We start from the raw sequence: 22,198 nt of genomic DNA on the forward strand, positions 1-22,198 counted from the left end.
GAATGTAAAAGCTAAGACAATAAACTCTTAAAGGAAAACATAGGTATAAATCTTTGTGACCTTGGATTAGGCAATACTTTCTCAGATATGACATCAAAAGCAGAAGTAACAAAGAAAAAAAATGGATAAAATATATTCATCAGGGGCACCTGGGTGGCTCAGTCGGATAAGTGTCCTACTTCAGCTCAGGTCATGATCTCGTGGTTTGAGTTCAAGCCCCCCATTGGGCTCTGTGCTGACAGCTTGGAGCCTGGAGCCTGCTTCACACTCTGTATCTCCCTCTCTCTCTGCCCCTCCCCTGTTTGTGTTCTGTCTCTTTCTATCTCTCTCAAAAATAAATAAATATTGAAAAAATTCTTTTAAATGTATTCATCAAAATTAAAACATTTTAGGGATAATGAGTAAACTTGTGGAATTACTATGCTGTACACCCGAAATTCATGTCACATTGTGTGTCAACTATATTTCAATTAAAAAAAAAAAAAACACAAAACTTCTAGAGGGTCCAGTTCAAGATCATGATGTAGAAAGTCCTCCCACGGACATAATAAGTCTACAGCTACATATGGAATAATTTCCTCTTAAAAAATGTAAAGGCTGGCTGAGTGATGACTACGTATCAGGAAAATGAGAAGAAAACCACACTGAAGAGGTAGGAGAGGCTGGGACACAATCTTTCCATAAAACCCACCCCAGGTTCAGGGACCCACAACTGGGAGGGAACTTAAAACCTGGATGTGCTCCATGAGAAGTAAAGCATTTGAACACCACATCAGCCATCCCAACTTTTAAGATATGCACCTGAGAGATTAGGGCCACCTTCCCCCCAAAAATATCTAACTTTGAAAACCTATGGGGCTCATGCCCAAGACCCACAAGACTCATGATCTGAGAAGCGGTTCTTAAAGGGCTCAAGTGCCCGGACTCACCTGCCCCAGAGCCCAGATCAGAGGCAGCTGATCATGCTCAGACTTAGAGTGAAGGAGGATCTCCTTCACTTTAAATTATATTAAGTTATATATAACTCCTTATATTAAAGTGTTGGCCTGAGGGTTAAGTGTATATTTAACACACACATCTCAGAGACTGCAGGAACACACTCCAGGACAGAAACTGGCAGGTTCCATCTTTGCACTCTCCCTTTGCCATGCTCCAGCACACCAGTATCTCCCAGATTTACTCACATCTGGTCTCCTGTTTTTTGTAGCTGCTGCCTAGAAGGAACCTCTTGATTTCCTGGCTCTGGAGGCCAACGTAGCTTATGTTCCTGGTCCCATGACAGTAAAAACTGGTGTCACTCAGATAGAAGCTCATATCCCTGTCTGGCAATCCTGGGGCTGGTATAGCTATAATTACACCAATCTACGCGTGACTGGTTGCAGGGCTAGTACTGGGTGGAAAGTCCATTTATGTACATTCTAACATACAGTAAGTAGAGGCGTTGGCTTTTAGCTGAGTTCAACAACAGTTCTGAGAATTTGAAATAGGGGACATGCATAAGCCTCATTTCCTCACTGTCCTCCCAGCTCTATTTTAAATAACCCTCTTAGCAATGTCTCTACTCCATCTATTCTCTCCATTATCAGTTGTCAGTCTGATAATTGTCAGTTGTCAGTTATCATTTGTGGCCACCTAGAACAAGAAAAGTATGAAAAGTCTGCCACAGTCAATAGGACATCACTATGTGGTAACAGCTATTGCTAATGAGACATATGTTAAAGGGAAAATTCAGGAACCTGGCGATAGAATTTTTTTTCCACCAAAATCATTATTAAAACTTAAAAGATATTGAAAAAAACTAAAGTCATGGATACAGAGAACAGATTAGTGGTTGTCAGAGGTGGGGGGTGGGAGAATGGGCAAAATGGGAAATGTTCTATAACAGCCTTTTATAAAGGTAATAAAATACCTTTATTAATTTTTTTAAATGTCTATTTTTGAGAGCAGGGGAAGCACAGAGAGGGTGAAGGGGACAGAGGATCCAAAGCAGGCTCCACACTGACAGCAGTGAGCCTGACAGGGGCTTGAACTCACAAACCATGACCTGAGCTGAAGTCAGCTGCTCAACCAACTAAGCCACCCAGGCAACCCAAAATAAATTTTGATAGGACACCTGAGTGGCTCAGACAGTTAATCGTCCAACTCTGGATTTTGGCTCAATCTGTCATCTCACAGTTTGTGAGATCGGCCCAGTCAGGCTCTGTGCTGTCATTGTGCAGCCTGCTTGGGATTCAATCTCTCCCTCTCTCTCTGTCCCTCCCCCACTTGCTCACATGCTCTCTCTCTCTCTCAAAATAAATAAGTAAACTTAAAAAATAAATTAAATAAACTAAATTTTTGATAATTACACAAAATATTGAATATACTATACATAGATTGCTAAATATTTACATGAAGATAAACATGTTCAACAAATTACATATAATATTTGTAAGAAGTGTAGTGGAATTGAAACCATGAAATTGAAAGTCAGTCCATCTCTAAGATAATGATGAGAGCAAATAGGCTAAAGACTTGTGACTTAGTGACTTTACGTAACTATGGAAGTGCTAGCCCTGGTCTTCACCTTCTTTGATATCTAGGTTTTATTGCCCACAGTAAATGAATTGTTTCCTGAAAGTAAAGCTGATATGCAAATTATAAGTAGATCCCGTATCTCACTGTATAGTTATTCAATGGTGAGATCTAGTACATATGCTTATATTTTCCAAGTATACAATTAATTGATTTAATTTTTATGTTTTGATATTTCTATTTCATTTACTAATTGATTTATGCAAATCCATGCATTACAGGAGCACACATTTTCTTATATGCTGCAACATGCATATGAATGTGTAGCCCTGCGTCACATATGTGGGGAGGGCTTATCACCCAGGCTGAGCTTCTCCCATGGGGTTCTTTCCTACCTCTTTTTAGGCGGCCTATCTCCAAAGGGATTTCTTGCCTTTAGGGCTGGGATTAGTCTAACTGGCTGAGCTAGAACTTCACTATAAAGACATTTCATGCTCTTTGTATGTCATGTATGTATGTATAATAGTCCTATGTAAAACAACTTTGGAAATAGGTCAGCTACAAGTACCAAGCTGTGAAACATCTGTCAGTTATGTCAGCTTGGACACTGGTTGGTCTGACCACTGAACACTCTGTATTAGGATCCCTTAATATACTAAACAGAACACATACAGGCTCACAATGAAAATTTATAATTTCTTTAGCATTGCTGTATGTCACCATACAGCTAGGTCTAATGTCTTCAGTGAGAGAATTCAACACCATTTGTACAGGTGGAATGAGGAGACCATGTAGGCAAAAGCTTGTGGAGCCAAGGATCTGGTCACCAACATGAAAACTAAGACTCAAAGATAGGACCATCTCTTTTACAACTTTCCAATATGTATTTAAGAGGATTTTGGTGGTAGCCTACCAGGTACATAAGCCAGAGTGGAAAGAGACTCTAATCAATCATCTGACCCAGGGAGCAGTCTGTGGTCACTGAAATAAATTTTAAAAATAAAGAAAGAGTTGCCCTTGTAGGCCCTTGTTTGGACATATCTTCCAAGGTTTTCAATGACATACCTCAGAAAAAAATTCAACAATGCCCCACTGGATTTCTTCCCAAGAAGCTAACAGCAATACGCAGTTAGTTTTTAAGATGACTAGTAGGCTTTTGAAGAAGCCTCATGGAATTTTAATAATAAAATTTGGGTTGGAGGAATACATGTTAAAGTACTTGCATTTTTCTTTCTCAGTCTGACTTATTTCAGTTAGCATTGCATGATTTGACTCATATGTGGAATCTAAAATATAAAAAAAAATGAATAAATACACAAACACAACTCAGAATCAGACTTATAAATAGAGTGAACAAACTGATGATTGCCAGAGAGGAAGACGTGGGGAAATGGGTAAAGTGGGTGGAGTGGGAGATACAGGCTTTCAGTTATGGAATGAATAAATCACAGGAATAAACGGCACAGTGTAGGGAATACAGTCAATGATACTGTAATGGTGTTATATGGTGACAGATGGTAGCTTCACTTGTGGTGAGCACAGCATAACAAAGAACAAGTTGAATCACTATGTTGTACGCCTGAACTAATGCAACATTATGTGTCAATTATGCTAAAATTAGAAACTAAAAACAAATAATAAGGTGCTTGCATTTCTTTCTATGTGGCAATAATTTAAATTATGACTTTTGTAGCAAAAGAATTAACACTCAGTATGTTAGCAGAATCAGTTGTATTTAGCATTATGAGGCAATATTAATCAAAAAAATGGAAGCATTTCTATACAAGAAGCATAAGTTACAGTATTGGTAGATAGGTCTCTGATTTTTTAGGGGATAGTCCATTGGTCATATTATAAGGGGTTACGAACTGTATATTTTTTAAGGCATGTAAAATATATAATATTTTTTAAAAAGCAATCCAATTATCTAATATTGTGCTAAGATCTTTTAGATTTTCAATAAGATCTTGTGATTGACAAACTAGAATAGGTCATAACTTTCATAACCTCTGTATCATTGATTTTTAAGCTTATTTATTTATTTTGAGAGAGAGTGTGTGTACAATCAGGGGAGGGGCAGAGAGAGAGAGAGAGAGAGAGAGAGATAGAATCCCAAGCAGGCACTGCACTGTCAGTGCAAAGCCTAACACGAGGCTCGAACTCACAAACTGTGAGATCATGACCTGAGCCAAAACCAAGAAGAGCTGGCTGCTTAGCCAACTGAGCCACCCAGGTACCCCTGTATCAATGATTTTTAGTTGAATAGATTCGTTTGGTTGTCAATGTCAAATCTGTACATAACAGAATGAAATAAAAAAATAGGTCTCTTTTCATCTCTGGAACTACAAAGAAAGAATTGATCTACCAATTCCAGTCTAAGAAGCAATAAATTAGCAATTACTTTCTGGAGTAGTATATTTATATTTATATGCACATTTAATGTAATATAGATTACATACCATTATAAAATTATATATAAGATACATTACATAAAACTAAAAAAAATATTTTAATTAAATGGCACAGAAATGAAGACACAATTTCTATCTTCAATGCACCAGAGACCTTAGGGGAGAAAGGTCCAGAGTTAGTGGTATTACAGAAGAATACTGGTAAGATCTTAGCTGTACAAGTTACAAAAATAACATTAATAATATAATTTACAATATAAAATAACTTAATAAAATTAGGTAACAGTTTGCAAGGGTTTTGAAAAGTTAAGTTCATGCACATTAAATCTAATGTTATGTACTAGGATGAACTGCCTTAAAGTGAAGCTAAATCCTGAAGGAGAATAAAAATTTTTCTCTATACTATACCCCACATTTCTGATGAGTTGTGTATTGTTCATCGATCTGGTCTATATGGCTTTATTCAAATTATCTTACTCCCTGTCCAGATTGGCTAGCCTCACTGAGCAGAAAAGAAGAAAGTTGTCATTTTATAATTATAAAGAGTATCAGCAGAAACTTTCAGTACCCTCAATAGGAAAAGCAAATCTACCTGTCTTCAAGGTGGTCAATCAATAGTGTCTTACGTACCAGGAGATATGAAATGACGAGTTGAGTGTCATCAATGTTATGCTACAATAACAATAAACAACTCCATTTAATCTTCAACAATCTGAGTAGAATCAGAGTCTCAGCTTACATAAACCTAACTAACAAGGAAGTTCTCTGAACTCAGTGGTGACATTCATTTAACTGGTTTCTGTAACAAACATTTATTGACTACTTACAATGCAACAAGATACTGTACCAGGAGTACAGAAGACAGACATGGAGCAGACAGATGAAGATCTGCCTTCATAAAACTTATTTGTTAATGTGAGAGATAACACTAAATAGGGAAAATATATAAAATACATAGTTAGTGATCAGTCCTATGGGAAAAAATTACAGCAATAGAGAGAAATGGTTATATTTTTTGACCGAAGTGTACACTACTTTTAGACAGAATGGTTATAGGAGACCTCACTGAGAAGGTGACTTTTGATTAAAGATCTGAAGGGGAAAAATTAAATACATACACTCACACACATATATATGTGTATATATAATTTGTAATATTATATATTAACATATATAATGAAGTATCTACATGACATAAATTCAACCAGTGTACGTGTTAGAAATATTACCAATTAATTTATTCTCCTGTTCAGTATTGTTAATTCAAGCTATTATTTCTCTGAATTGACAGTCTATAGAGTCTTTTAGTAGGTAGCTTTGGTATGGCTTTTTGACTAGAAAAGATTGAAAATGAGTAGTTACAGCAGGCACTGTGAGTTTGTGACCCAAAACTCACTGAAATGCCACCCCTTTTTTGCTCACCTCTATATTTAGAAGCTGGAAAATCTAAATGCTCCTTTTGGCATGACCCCTTGGAACTAGAATAGCCTTATGACACTGGCAATTAAAATGGAAATACTTGTGATTTCTTGAAAGACTATACTCTGTGGTTCAGTTTCCTTCCTGTTTGTTTTGGCTTTGAATACAGATAAGATACATGGACTTGGGTAGATATTCTGGACCACAGGATGGCAAGGTTGAAGAAAAGGCCAAGGAATCTAAGATAACATCCCTGCCACCAAGCTGTTAAACCAACAGCAGAAGCTGCTTTAATCAGACTTTTTTTTTTAATTCTTTGAGAAAAATACACCCATATTTATTAGGACTCTTATAACTCAAGTTTTCATTTGCTTGTGGCTAAAAGCTTATCTAACTTTTACAGACAGAAACACTAAGCCCCTGCATCTATAGGGTTATGCTCTCATGCACACCATCATATAAACAAAAGCTATTTCTGTGCTTAAGACTGACATGTCTTCCATGGTTCTTGAACTCATGGTACCTCACAAATGATAAACATGTCACTCTCATTACCCTCTTAATTTAAAAATAGTCTTGATTAGATAACACCCTTATTTCAGAGACAATTTTAATGTCAAAGAAGAAAGAAGTTAAGTACAAACTTGGAAAACATATAATCATATTTTGATACTGAGAGCCAGAAGAAACTTGACAACAGAAATATTTCATCAGCCACAAAGAAAAGGGTCCTAAAAATATGATATTGACCAATGTTCAGTGACACCAAATAAATATGTCATGATGGATTAAGAATGCTTTTTCTATTTGGATCTTGATGTTTTGCTGTCAACAGATGTGTAAGTTGTCATTCAATTGCACAATATTGTTTAGTAGCTAGTGCTCCAAAAAAAAAGTTATAACCATAAATAGAGTATTTGCTGGCACTTATTGAGAAGAAAAAGATTATTCTTTTGATAAAATTAAGGAAATATTTAACAACCATCACCTTAATATTTGTTGCTATATACTTCAAATGCTATATATAAGACCCATAGTAACCAAAAACAAAAAATCTATCCTAGATACACAAAAATAAGGAGAAAGAAATCCAAGCAAAACAATGATAAAACAATGAACAAAATGAAAATAAGTATACACATATCAATAATCACTTTTTTTCTTTAGAAAGAGAGCAAGAATGGGGGAGAGGGAGAGAGAGAGAGAGAGAGAGAGAGAGAGAGAGAGAATCCCAAGCAGGCTCCACGCTCAGCATGGAGCCTGATATGGACTCAATCAATCCCATGACTCTGGGATTATGATCTAAATCAAAATCAAGCCAGATGCTCAACCTACTGAGCCACTCAGGGGCCCCTATTAAATATCATTTTAAATGTAAATGATCTAAATGCTGCAATCAAAAAATATACTGTGACTGAATAGATAAAAAAAAAAAAAAACAAGGCCCATGTATATGAGGCCTATAAAAGATTCACTCCAGACCAAAAGGCACATACAGACTGACATTGAAAGGATAGAAAAAGATATCCCATGCAAATTGAAACAAAAAGAAGCCTGAGGTAGCAAAACTTACAGTAGATAAAACAGATTTTAAAACAGAGACAAGAGACAAAGAAAGGTATTACATAATGATAAAGATATCAACCCAACAATAGGATAGCAATTGTATATATCTATGAATCCAACATAGGAGCACCTAAGTACATAAGGCAAATATAAATGGACATAGTAGAAGAACTTGATTGTAATACAATAATAGTAGGGGATTTTAATGCTCCACTTACAATAATAGTAGGGGATTTTAATACTCCACTTACATCAATAGGTAAATCAGCCAGACAGAAAATCAATATGGAAAGAGTGGTCTTGAACAACACATAGACCAAATGCACTTAATAGATACATACAGAACATTCCATCCAAAAGCACCAGAATATACATATTTTTCAAATACACATGGAACATTATCCAGGATAGATCACATGCTAGGCCAAAATACAAATCTCAACAAATTTAAGAAGATTCAAATCACATAAAGCATTTTCCTCACCAAAAGGGTATGAAACTGGAAATCAAACACAAGAAAAAACTCACAAACATACGGGGGCTAAACAAGATGTCACTAAAACAAATAGGTCAACAAATAAATAAGAGGAAATTTTAAAAAAAATCATGAAGACAAATTAAAATTAAAACACAATGGTCCAATATCTTTGGGACACAACAAAAGCAGTTCCAAGAGAAGATTTTATAGTGATATAGGCCTACCTCCAAAACAAATAGAATTTCAAATAAACAGTCCAACCTTACACCCAAGGGAACTAGAAAAAAATAGAAAACAAGCTCAAAGTTGTGAGAGGGAAGGAAGGAAAAATAAAGCAGAAATAAATGAAATAGAATCTGAAAAATAAATAAATAAATAAATAAATAAATAAGATCAGTATAACCAAGACTTTCTTTTTTTTTTTTAAAGATAAACTAAATTGATAAACCTTTAACCAGACTCATCAAGAACAAAAGAGAGGACCCAAATAAATAAAACCAGAAATGAAAAAGAATAGGTAGCAATGGGCACCACAGAAATATAAAGGACTATAAGAGACTACAATACAAAATTATATGCCAACAAATTGGACAACTAAGAAAAAAATAGATAAATTCCTAGAAACATACAATTCCCAACACTGAATCAGAAAAAAATATCTGAACAGACTGATTACCAGTGACAAAATTGAACTGGTAATTTAAAAACTCTCAACAAACAAAAGTCCAGGGACCAATGGCTTCATAAGTGAATTTTACCAGATATGAAGAGTTATTACCTATTATTCTCAAACTATTACAAAAATAGAAGAGGAAGGAATGCTTCCAAATTCATTTTACAAGGCCAGCTTATCCTGATACCAAAACAAGATTAGACACTACAGGGAAAAACAAAACAAAACAAAACAAAACAAAACAAAACAAAATTACAGGCCAATATCTCTGATGAACATAGATGCAAAAATCCTCAACAAAATATTAGCAAACAGCATTCAACAATACATTAAAAGAATCATTCACCCAAACGAAGTGGGATTTATTCCAGGGATGCAAGTATGGTTCAATATCTACAAACCAATAAACGTGATACTACACAATGACAAAATGAAGAACGAAAACTATATGATCATCTCAACAGACGAAAAAAATCATTTAGAAACATTCAACATTAATCCATGATAAAAACTTTCAACAAAGTGGGTTTAGAGGGAACATACCTAAACATATAAAGGCCATATATGAAAAACCCATAGCTAACATCATACTCAATGGTAAAAAGCTGAAAGCTCCTCCTCTAAAATCAGGAACAAATCAAAGATGTATACTCTCACTACTCTTATTCAACGTGGTACTGGAATTTCCAGATGTAGCAATGAGACAAGAAAAAGAAATAAAAGGCATACAAATTGGTCAGGAAGCAGTAAAACCGCCACTATTTGCAGATGACATGATAATATATATATAGAAAACCCTAATGACCCCAACAAAGAACTATTGGAAATAATAAATAAATGCAGTAAAGCAGCAAAATACAAAATTAATATACAGAAATCTGTTGCATTTCTATGTGCTAATAACAAATTAGCAGGAAGAAAAATTAAGAAAACAATCCGACTTAAAATTTCATCAAAAAGAATAAAATACCTATGAATAGATTTAACCAAGAAGGTGAAAGACCTATACTATGAAATCTATAAGAAATTAATTAAAGAAATTGAAGACGACAAAAACAAATGGAAAAATGTATCATGCTCATGGACTGGAAGAAGTAATATTGTTGCATTGTCTATAATACCCAAAGCGATCTACAGATTAAATGCAATCCCTATCAAAAGACCAACAGTATTTTTCACAGAAAACAATTTTAAAATTTCTTTGGAATCACAGGGACCTCAAAGAGCCAAAGCAACCTTGAGAAAGAAGAAAAAAAACTGGAAGTATCACAATCCCAGATTTCAACATATACTACAAAATTATAGTAATCAAAACAAGGCAGGGGATGGGCTAAAGGGGTGATGGGTATCAAGGAGAGCACTTGAGTTAAGCACTGTTATATGTAAGTGATGAATCACTAAATTCTACTCCTGAAACCAAAATTACACTATATGTTAACTAGTTAGAATTTAAATTAAAATTTTAAAATAAAAAAAGTATGGTACTGACTACAGAAATAGAAACACAGGTCAACAGAACAGGATAGAGATCCCAGAAATTAACCCAAATGTTATGGTCAATTAATGTACTACAAAGAATATACAATGAGGAAAGATAACCTCTTCAATAAATAGTGTTGGGAAAACAGGACATATACATTCAAAAAAATGAAACTGGGTCATTTTCTTATACCATACACAAAAAGAGATTCAAAATGGATTAAAGAACTACACGTGAGACCTGAAACCCTAGAACTCCTAAAGGAAAACATAGGCAATTATCTCTTGGACATCGGCCTTAGCAACATTTTTAAGGATGTGTCTCCTCAGGCAAGGCAAACAAAAGCAAAAATAAACTACACCAAAACAAAAGGTTTTGGCACAGTGAAGGTAACCATGAGCAAAACAAGATAGTAACCTAGTGAATGGGAGAAGTTATTTGCAAATGATGTATCTGATAGGCAATTAATATCCAAAATATATAAAGAACTCATATAACCCAATACCAAATAAAACCAAAAATTCAATTAAAAATAGGCAGAGAACCTGAATGGACATTTTTTTTTTCCCAATGAAGACATACAGATGTCTAACAGAAACAGGAAAAGGTGCTCAACAGCAGGGAAATGCAAATCAAACCCAATGAGATATCACTCCACACCAGTTAGAATCAAAAAGACAACAAATATCAAGCATTGGCAAGGATGAGAGCAAAGGAAATCTTCATGCTCTGTTGGTGGGAATGTAAATTAGTACAACTACTTTGGAAAAAAGTATGGAAGTTTTCGAAAAAATTAAAAATAGTAATACCATATAATCCAGTAATTCCACTACTCACCCAAAGAAAACAAATAGACAAATTTGAAAAAATATATGTACCTCTATGTTCACTGTGGCATTATTTATGATAGTTAAGATATGGGAGCAACCCAAGTGTCCATCGATTGATAAATGGGTAGAGAAGAAGTGGTAATCAAAACAATCTAACAAAATTCCAGGACCAAATGGCTTCACAGGTGAATTCAGCCAAATATTTAAAGGAGAAGTAATGCTTATTCTTCTCAAACTATGCCAAAAAAATAGAAGAGGAGGGGCACCTGGGTGGCTCAGTCAGTTAAGCTTCTGACTTCAGCTCAGGTCATGACCTCACAGTTCTGAAATTCAAGCCACGTGCTGAAGCTCGGAGCCTGGAGCCTGCTAATAAGAATTCTGTGTCTCCCTCTCTCTCTTTCTCTCTCTGCCCCTCCCTCCCTGCTCACACTCTGTCTCTCTCTCTCTCTCAAAAATAAATAAACATTAAAAAATTAAAAAAATAAATACACGAGGAAAGAAAACTTTCAAATTCACTCTGAGGCTAGCATTACACTGATAAAATACTAGCAGACTGAATCCAACAAGACATTTCAAAAAATCATTCACCATGATCAAGTGGGATTTATTCCTGGGATGCAAGTATGATTCAATATTCACAAATCAATCCATGTGATGGGGCACCTGGGTGGCTCAGTTGGTTAAGCATCTGACTTCGGCTCAGGTCACGATCTCACGGTTCATGAGTTTGAACCCCACATCTGAGCTGTCAGCACAGAGCCTGGAGCCTGCTTCGATTTCTGTGACTCCCTCTCTCCCTGCCCCTCCCCCACTCACTCACACACTCTCTCTCTATTGCTCTCTCTCTCTCTCTCAAAAATGAATATTTAAAAAATTTTAAAAATCAATCCACGTGGTACATCACATCGATAAGAGAAAGGATAAAAACCATATGATCATTTCAATAGCTGAAGAAAAAGCATTTGACAAAGTACAACACCATTCATGATAAAAACTCTCACCAAAATAGGTTTAGAGGGAACATACCTCAACATAATAAAGGCTATATATGAGAAACCCACAGTGAACATCATACTTAGTGGGAAAAAAGTGAGAGATTTTCCCTAAGGTCAGGAACAAGAAAAAGGTCTCCACTCTTATCACTTTCATTCTACACAGTACTGGAAGTCCTAGCCACAGCAATGAGACAACAAAAAAATAAAAGGTTGGGGTGCCTGTGTGGCTCAGTCGGTTAAGCCTCCAACTCTTAATTTTGGCTCAGGTCATGATTTCTGGGTCCTGGGATTGAGTGCCACTGCCAGTGCAGAACCTGCTTGGGATTCTCTCTCCCTCTCTTTCTGCCCCTCCCCTGTTCTCTCTCTCTCTCCTCTCCCCAAATAAGTAACTAAACTTTAAAAAACATTTTTAAAAGGAAATAAAATGCATCCAAATTGATAAGGAAGAAATAAAGTTTTCACTATTTGCAGATGACATGATACTATGTATAGAAAACCCTAATGATGCCACCAAAAAACTACCAGACCTGATAAATGAATTCAGTAAAGTCACAGGATACAAATCAATGTACACAAATTCACTGCATTTCTATACACTAATAATGAGGCAACAGAAAAAGAAATTTAAAAAAAACAATCCCACTTACAACTGCAGCAAAAATAATAAATAACTAGAAATAAAGTTAACCAAATAAGTGAAAGAGCTGTACTCTAAAAACTATAAAAAAAAAAAATTGTGAAAGAAAATTGAAGACAACACAAAAAATGGAAAGGCATTCCATGCTCACAAATTGGAAGAACAAATATTGTTAAAATGTCCATACTACCCAAAGCAACCTGCAGATTTAATGCAATCCCTATCAAAATACCAACAGCATTTTTCACAGAACCAGAACAAACAATATTAAAATGTGTTAGGATAGCCAAAGAGATCCTGAAAAAGAAAAAGAAAACTGGAAGTATCACAATCCCAGATTTCAAGTTATATTACAAAGCTGTAGTAATCAGAACAACATGGTACTGGCACAAAAAGAGACACATAGATCAAAGAAACAGAATAGTAAGCCCGGAAATGAATCCACAATTATGTGGTTAATGAATATCCAACACAGCAGGAAAGAATATGCAATGGGAAAAAGACGATCTCTTTAACAAATAATGTTGGGAAAACTGGAGAGCAACATGCAAAAGAATGAAACTGTACCATGTTCTTACATCATGCACAAAAATAAACTCAAAATGGATTAAAGACCCATATGTGAGACCTGAAACCATAAAAATCCTTGAAGAGAGCACAGGCAGTATTTTCTCTGACACTGTCTACAGCAACCTTTTTCTAGGTATGTCTCCTGAGGCAAGGAAAATAAAAGCAAAAGTCAACTATTGGAATTGCATCAAAATAAAAAGCTTCTTCACAGCAAATGAAACAATCAGCAAAACTAAAAGGCAACTTACAAAATGGGAGAAGATATTTGTAAATTATATATCCAATAAAGTGTTAAAATCCAAAATTTATAAAGAACTTATACAACTCAACACCCAGAAAACAACCCAGTTAAGAAATGAGCAGAAGACACGAATAGACACTTTTCCAAAGCAGACATCCAGATGGCTAAGAGACACATGAAAATATGCTCAACATCACTCAGCATCAGGGAAATGCAAATCAAAAACTACCATGTGATATCACCTTAAACTATCAGGATGGCTAAAATCAAGAACACAAGAAACAACAAGCATTGGTGAGAAAGTGGAGAAAAACGAACCCTCTAACACTGTTGGTGGGAATGCAAACTGATGCAGCTACTGTGGAAAACAGTATGGAGGCTCCGAAAAGTTAAACATAGAACTACCTTATGATCCAGTAATTGCACTACTAGGTATTTACCCTAAAAATACAAAAACATCAATTCAAAGGGAACATGAGCCTCCATGTTTATTGCAGCATTATTACAACAGCCAAATTATGGAAATAGCTCAAGTGTCCATTGACAGATAAAGAAAATGTCACACACACACACACACACACACACACACATGCACACAGAGAGTTATTATTCAGCCATAAAAAAGAATGAAATTTTGCCATTTGCAACAACATGGATAGATTTAGAAAGTATACTGCTAAGTGAAATAGAGAAACACAAATACCATGTCATTTTACTCCTAATAGGAAGTTAAGAAAGAAAACAAATGAGCAAAGGAAAGAAAGAGAGAGAGAGAGACGAACCAAGAAACAGACAACTATAGAGAACACACTGATGGTTGCCAGAGGTGAGGTGGGGGGAAGGGAATGGGTTAAATAGGTGATGGGTATTAAAGAATACACTTACCATTATGAACCCTAAGTAATGTATAGAATTGTTGAATCACCATATAGTACACCTGAAACTAATATAACACTGTGTGTTTACTAGAATTAAAATTAAAAACTTAAAAAAAAAGTAGGGGCATGTGGGAGGCTGAGTTGGTTATGCATCTAACTCTTGATTTCATCTCAGGTCATGATCTCATGGTCTGTGGGTTCAAGGCTCCCTTTGGGCTCTGCACTGACAGCATGGAGCCTGCTTTGGATTCTCTCTCATCCTCTCTCTCTGCCCCTCCTCTGCTTGTGTGCCCTCTGTCTCTAAATAAATAAATAAATAAATAAATAAACTTAAAAAAAGAAGTTCCAAAGAACAGACACTCAGATCAATGGAATAGAATAGAGAACCCAGAAATGGACCCACAAACATATGGGCAACTAATCTTTGACAAAGCAGGAAAGAATATCCAGTGGAATAAAGACAGTCTCTTCAGCAAGTGGTGCTGGGAAAACTGGACAGCGACATGCAGAAGAATGAACCTGGACCACTTTCTTACACCATACACAAAAATAAACTCAAAGTGGATGAAAGACCTCAATGTAAGACAGGAAGCCATCAAAATCCTCGAGGAGAAAGCAGGCAAAAACCTCTTTGATCTTGCCCGCAGCAATTTTTTACTCAACATGTCTCCAGAGGCAATGGAAACAAAAACAAAAATGAACTACTGGGACCTCATCAAAATAAAAAGCTTCTGCACAGCAAAGGAAACAATCAGCAAAACTAAAAGGCAACTGACAGAATGGGAGAAGAGATTTGCAAATGACATATCAGATAAAGGGTTAGTATCCAAAATCTACAAAGAACTTATCAAACTCCACACCCAAATAACAAATAATCCAGCGAAGAAATGGGCAAAAGACATGAATAGACACTTCTCCAAAGAAGACATCCAGATGGCCAACCAACACATGAAAAAATGCTCAACATCACTCCATCATCAGGGAAATACAAATCAAAACCACAATGAGATACCACCTCACACCTGTCAGAATGGCTAACGTTAACAACTCAGGCAACAACAGATGTTGGCGAGGATGCGGAGAAAGAGGATCTCTTTTGCATTGTTGGTGGGAAGGCAAGCTGGTGCAGCCACTCTGGAAAACAGTATGAATGTTTCTCAAAAAACTAAAAATAGAACTACCCTATGACCCAGAAATTGCACTACTGGGTATTTATCCAAGAGATACAGGTATGCTGTTTCCAAGGGACAAATGCACCCCCATGTTTATAGCAGCACTATCCACAACAGCCAAAGTATGGAAAGAGCCCAAATGTCTATGGATGGATGGATAAAGAAAATATGGTATATATATAGAATGGAGTATTACTCAGCAATCAAAAAGAGTGACATCTTGCCATTTGCAACTACGTGGATGGAACTGGAGGGTATTATGCTAAGTGAAATTAGTCAGTCAGAGAAAGACAAAAATCATATGACTTCACTCATATGAGGACTTTAAGAGACAAAACAGATGAACATAAGGGAACGGAAACAAAAATAATATAAAAACAGGGAGGGAAACAAAAGAGACTCATAAATATGAAGAACAAACTGAGGGTTGCTGGAGGGGTTGTGGGAGGGGGGATGGGCTAAATGGGTAAGGAGCATTAAGGAGTCTACTGAAATCATTGCTTCACTATATACTAACTAATTTGGATGTAAATTTTAAAAAATAAAAAATAAAGTTAAATCAAATTTAAAAAAAAGTTCCACCTACCCTTAGTTTTAGAGTCAGAATTATGTAAAGGATTAGCAAAGGGAAACAGATGCATTTTCTTGACCTACAAGGAAAGAAATTGGATTTTAAATATTATTTGTTGAGTTACATAAAGTGAATGAATTATGTATCTAAGTATTATTTTCTATAATTTCCAATTATGTGTTTTATCCAAAAAGTGATATTACTTCTCTCAAGTTCTCTAAAATGATCTTGCCTCAAGTGTCATACTATTATCTTCTGTGGAACATATTTGAAATAAGGCTTTGAGGGTAAATAGTATACTTGCTTTTTTATGACTACTTTACAGTCACTTGTAAATTGAAATGTACTTGCAAACATGAACTTTAAAGAATCAATATATCCATGAAAATGTTAAGGGAGTTCTGGACTTTCTTTCTCACTTTTGGAATTAGAAAGTCATTTAAAGTACTCATGTATGTTTTTTACAAATTGTGTGAAATTGAAGTTAACTAGAAATAGTGATGATTAAACCTTCTCAATTAAGTACAAATTCTCTCTGTTACTGTTAAGACTATCTAAGAAAGAAAAGCTTAAATTCCTTTAATTCCTGAGGTTCTAAACAAATGCCCTCATGACACGAAAATAGTCTATATACCTTTATAGTTGTGGGTTTTTTTAATTTCTTGATCACGTGTTCATTAACAGCAAAAATTGAATGATAGAGTTCTGTGCAGAATAATAACCCAGGACTAACTGACTCACCTCTGACTCTTCTGCCATTGATTAACATTTTCAGGACAATCAATATCTATCAGATACCACTCAATCTCAAAATTAATCAAGACAAAATTCTGAGAGTTATGAAGTTCAAGTGTCCTGTGATGTTTTTTGGTACTTATTTTATAGGCACCCTTGCAATTTGTTTTCAGTAGGCTTATCTGACTGTATGAAGCCTGAAGTCCACTGGAATAGTAAATGTAGACATCCTCAATACTTATTTCCAGAGCTATCTAATGAAGTGTCTTTGTTTCTTATAAACATATTTCAAATTATTCACATCTAAAATTGCAATGTGCGTTTCTAACAACCATATCACTATTACTTGAGCATCAATTAAAACAATTTTTGTTATAAATATTCATATTTTAAATATGCATATACAAGTAAGTCCTTTCTAAATATCCATTCCTCTGTTGGACCTGCTTGCCATTTATGCTACTTAGTATCACTTTATAAGACTGATTCAAAAGCACATGATACCTCTTCCCCATGCAAACACAAAGCTGCTTTTCCAATGGCTAATATTCAGCAGACACCTGAGTTGGAGAACTGGGTATTGAATCTAGGTCTTCCACTCACTAATTCTACGACTTTAAATGAGATGCTGATGAATCAGTTTCTCTTACTTAAAAATGAAGCCAAGGGCTCTAAGCTATATTACAAAGCTGTAGTCACCAAGCCTATATGGTACTGGCACAAAAAGAGACACATAGATCTACGGAACAGAATAGAAAACCCAGCAATGGACCCACAACTGTATGGTCAACTCATCTTCAACAAAGTAGGAAAAAATATTCAGTGGCAAAAACAATCTCTTCAAAAATGGTCTTGGGAAAACAGTACAGTAACATGCAAAATAATGAATCACTTCCTGGATCACTTCCTTACCCCCATACACAAAAATAAATTCGAAATGGATGAAATATCTAAATTTGAGGAAACCATATAAATCCTAGAAGAGAACACAGGCAGCAACCTCTTTGGCCTTGGCCAGAGCAATGTTTTACTAGACATGTCTCCAGAGTCAAGGGAAACAAACGCAAAAGTGAACTATTGGGACTTTATCAAGACAAAAAGCTTCTACACAGCAAAGGAAACAGTCTACAAAACTATAAGGCAGCCTATGGAATGTGAGAAGATATTTTCAAATGACATATCTGATAAAGAATTAGTATCCAAAATCTATAAAGAACTTATCAAACTCAGCACCCATAAAAACAAATAATCCAGTTAAGAAATGGGCAGAAGACAAAGAAGACATTAGATGGCTAACAAACATGCAAAAAGATGTTCAACATCACTCATCATTAGGGAAATGCAAATCAAAACCACCATGAGATACCACCTCACACCTGTCACAATGGCTAAAATTAACAACACAAGAAATAACAGGTGTTGGTGAGGATGCAGAGAAAGGGGAACCCTCTTGCACTGGTGGTGGGAATGCAAACTTGTACAGCCACTCTGGAGAACAGTACAGTGGTTCCGTCCAAAACTAAAAATAGAACTACCCTATGATCCAGCAGTTGCACAATGAGATATTTACCCAAAGGATACAAAGATACAGATTTGAAGGGGTACATGCATCCTGATGTTTACAGCAGCATTACCAACAATAGCCAACTATAGAAAGAACCCAAGTGTCCATCTATTGATGAATGAATAAAGAAGATATGGTCTGTATATGCAATGGAATATTATTTGGCCATCAAAAAGAATGAAATCTTGTCATTTGCAACAATGTGGATGGAACTAGAGTATATTATGCTAAGCAAAATCAGTCAGTCAGAGGAAGACAGATACCACATGATTTCACTCATATGTGGAATTTAGGAAATAAATCATATGAACATACAGGAAGGGGAATAAAAGGAGAGAGGGAAGCAAACCATAAGAGACTCTTATCAAGAGAGAACAAACTGAGGGTTGATGGAGGAAGTAGGTTGGAGGAGGGGCTAAATGGATGATGGGCATTACGGAGGGCACTTGCTATGATGACCACTGGGTGTTACATGTAAGTGATGAATCACTAAATTCTACTCCTGAAACCAATATTGCATTATATGTTAACTAACTAGAATTTAAATAAAAATTTGGAAGAAAAAAAAATGAAGCCAAGGTGACAATACACATTAAAGTACTATTGAGGTGGCACTCCCAATTATTATGAAGAGGATTTTTTCATTCTTATTCTATTAAGTACTACACAGATGCAATGTAATATTATATTTTAAGTACTATAAAAATGTAATATATTGTTAAAATTATTAATTTTTGTTGTGGGGAGGATTGAACATATGTTCTTTGCAACGGTATTTACCAAAACTTGTATTCAGAGATTTGAAACACTGATCGTATATTGAAATGAAAAGTCCATTTGTCTACATTTCTCCTAGTGAGTAAATTCTCTGAGGGCAGCTACAATTGTTACCATAATCACTATTTTACTCTAGTGTCTGGCATGAGGCATCATATATAGTAGGTATTAATTACACCTACATCATATACATAACTGACTTGTCAGATGACTCTACATGCTTGAATGAAAGAGGCCTCTCCTTTATGCAGATACAGAGGTGGACAATAAGACTAGGGGTGAGGGTGTAGGTGAAAAATTAGGACCAACTGGTAGAATCCAGGGGAAATTAGTAAACCTAAGTTTTAAAAAATGTGTTAAAAAACAGAAATATCTAGGCTGGTAATAGAGATTTCTCTATAATGAGACATGCTTAATAAAAGCTGATGGCCACCTGTCACGGCTATAGTAGAAGGACTCACTGAACTGGCTGGGATGGAGTACAAGGTAACACCTATGATCCATTCCAAGAGTCAAATGTATTTCCAACCACAATTAAAAAGAAAAGAAAAACTCTTTAGATATTAGGTAATAAGATGTTTGAAAAATTTGCTGGTCAATTTAGTTAATATAATTAATTTTGTCATCATATATACCAATCCCAAGAAATTTTCTGTATCTGACAATTCTGCATGACTTACCATGGCATGAAGCAATGAAATAAATTAAACTGCTAGGAAAGCAGTAAGTACTACCTCCCTTTTACAAGAAGCAGTTTTGTTTGCTACTTCCTTAGTGAATTGGAGCTTCCCAACGTGCATTTGCCTCCATATCAGCTGTCAGGTGACTAAATATTTTGCTGAAGAATTGACAGGGACCAAGGACTTCATGAACATGACCTCTCTTGATTTTAAAATCTTTCAAAAGATGCCCTTTGCCATCATGAGTGTCCTGGAGATAAAAGTGGGAGCTAGCTGACAACAAGCTGAGGAACTGTCATTAGTTCTAAATGTTGAGCAATGGAGCATAACATCTTTCAGCAAGAACAGCCAAGAGAAATGGCCCTTAAAATATCTACAGTATCAAATATTATAAAGGAATAATTACCATGTGATAGATACATAAAGTGGGTGCACAGAGGTTATTTGTCATTACTGCAGTCTGCTCAAAATTCAGAGGGAATGACTCTCCTTATTTAGGAATAGACTTTTACATACATGTCAGGGTTAACTCATAATAGTCAAACTGCAATGAAATGTAGTCCTACTGAAATGCTTCAGTTAAAAAACATAGAGTCAATGGAGCACCTGGCTGGCTCAGCTGGTTAAATGTCCTACTCTTGGTTTCAGCTCAGATCATGATCTTATGGTTCATGGGATTGAGCCCCACATTGGGCTCTGTGCTGGCAGCATGGAGCCTGCTTGGGATTCTCTCTTCCTCTCTCTCTGCCCCTCCCCTGCTTGCACTGTCTCTCTCAAAATAAATAAATAAACATTAAAAACAAGACAAAACAAAAGAAAACAAAAACCCACAGAGTCATTAAGAAAGATAGGTGAGAGGAACTTTACAGATCAAAACCCTTTTTGGGGCACCTGGGTGGCTCAGTTGGTTCAGTGGTCGACTTCAGCTCAGGTCATGATCTTGCAGTCTGTGGGTTTGAGCCCCATACCTGGCTCCATGTTGATGGCTCAGAGCCTGGAGTCTGCTTTGGATTCTGTGCCTCCCACTCTCTCTGTCCCTCCCCCACTCACACTCTGTCTTTCTGTCTCTGTCTCTGTCTCTGTCTCAAAATTAAATAAACATTAAAAAAAAGTTTTTAAAACCAAAAAAAACCTTTTTATCTCATATTTCAGGTAATAAACCTGAAGCTCCAATTGATTAGGTGGCCGGGGTAAGTTCATGTAGTAGGTTCCTAACAGGTCTATTTGTCCTTAGTCTCAGCCCAGTATGCCTTTAACTATTACAAAGCAATTCACTACAAGGTTGATTAAACAGTCTAAATTAAGTTAATGACGTATTTCACTGTAACAGGGAAAACTGGCCTTGCTCATTTGACTTCTTTCCTACTATCTCTCCAACTCCTTCAATACACAGGGAAATATTTGTACTACATTGAAAATAGAGGACAAGTGCCAGCCACATACCAGAAATTTTGTAGAATCTTGCAAGATGTAGTACAGGTGAGAGAATGTGGGAAGGCTGAGCAACAGTTAAGACATCATGGGTAAGGTCAGAGTCCAATAGATAACCAGCAGAACCTAATGCCACAAAGTTCAGAAGCTGGGTTCTGGGACAAGAGCAGATGAGAAGCAAGCATCAATCTCTCCAGTTCTTCTGAGAGTAGCATTCCAGTGCTGGTACACAGAATGCCAAGTGACATACTTACTCCCAGTTTGCCCCCATTGTGGGATGCAGGACTCTCTGAGAGTATGGAGCTGTGTATATGTAGTTGGAGCGGGAGGTCAGCCACTGTCATCCTTGGTCTTATAGAAGAACACTATTCCAGCTAATTGGTTTCTAACAACCAACATGGATAGGACAGCTTCAGTATGATGTCACAATGCTTTCTCCAACCAAGTCTCATACTTTACTAATTACACACACACACACACACACACACACACACACACACACACAAATGGACATTTTATCCGTCATCATAATACTATAATCTAAATGTTTTCATTCTCTTTTCTTCAGAGACCCAA

The 22,198-nt window shown here is 36.0% G+C and overlaps 1 long non-coding RNA gene across 2 annotated transcripts in view; it reads right to left on the bottom strand.

Moving 5' to 3' along the window:
• Positions 1–21,969, bottom strand: part of LOC122225913 — a 64,460-nt gene extending 42,491 nt beyond the window's left edge. Inside the window, exons 1-3 of one of the 2 annotated variants that reach the window (XR_006205433.1) lie at positions 21,877–21,969; positions 21,635–21,777; positions 16,451–16,514 (exon numbers count right to left, since the gene is read on the bottom strand). This is a non-coding gene — a long non-coding RNA (uncharacterized LOC122225913). Of the gene's footprint in view, positions 1–16,450; positions 16,515–21,634 lie in introns of both variants that reach the window. The other variant, XR_006205432.1, reaches the window with a different exon arrangement.
• Positions 21,970–22,198: the final 229 nt, after the last annotated feature.

The sequence above is a fragment of the Panthera leo genome, chromosome C1 (genome assembly GCF_018350215.1).
Source record: "Panthera leo isolate Ple1 chromosome C1, P.leo_Ple1_pat1.1, whole genome shotgun sequence".
Taxonomy (NCBI): domain Eukaryota; kingdom Metazoa; phylum Chordata; class Mammalia; order Carnivora; family Felidae; genus Panthera; species Panthera leo.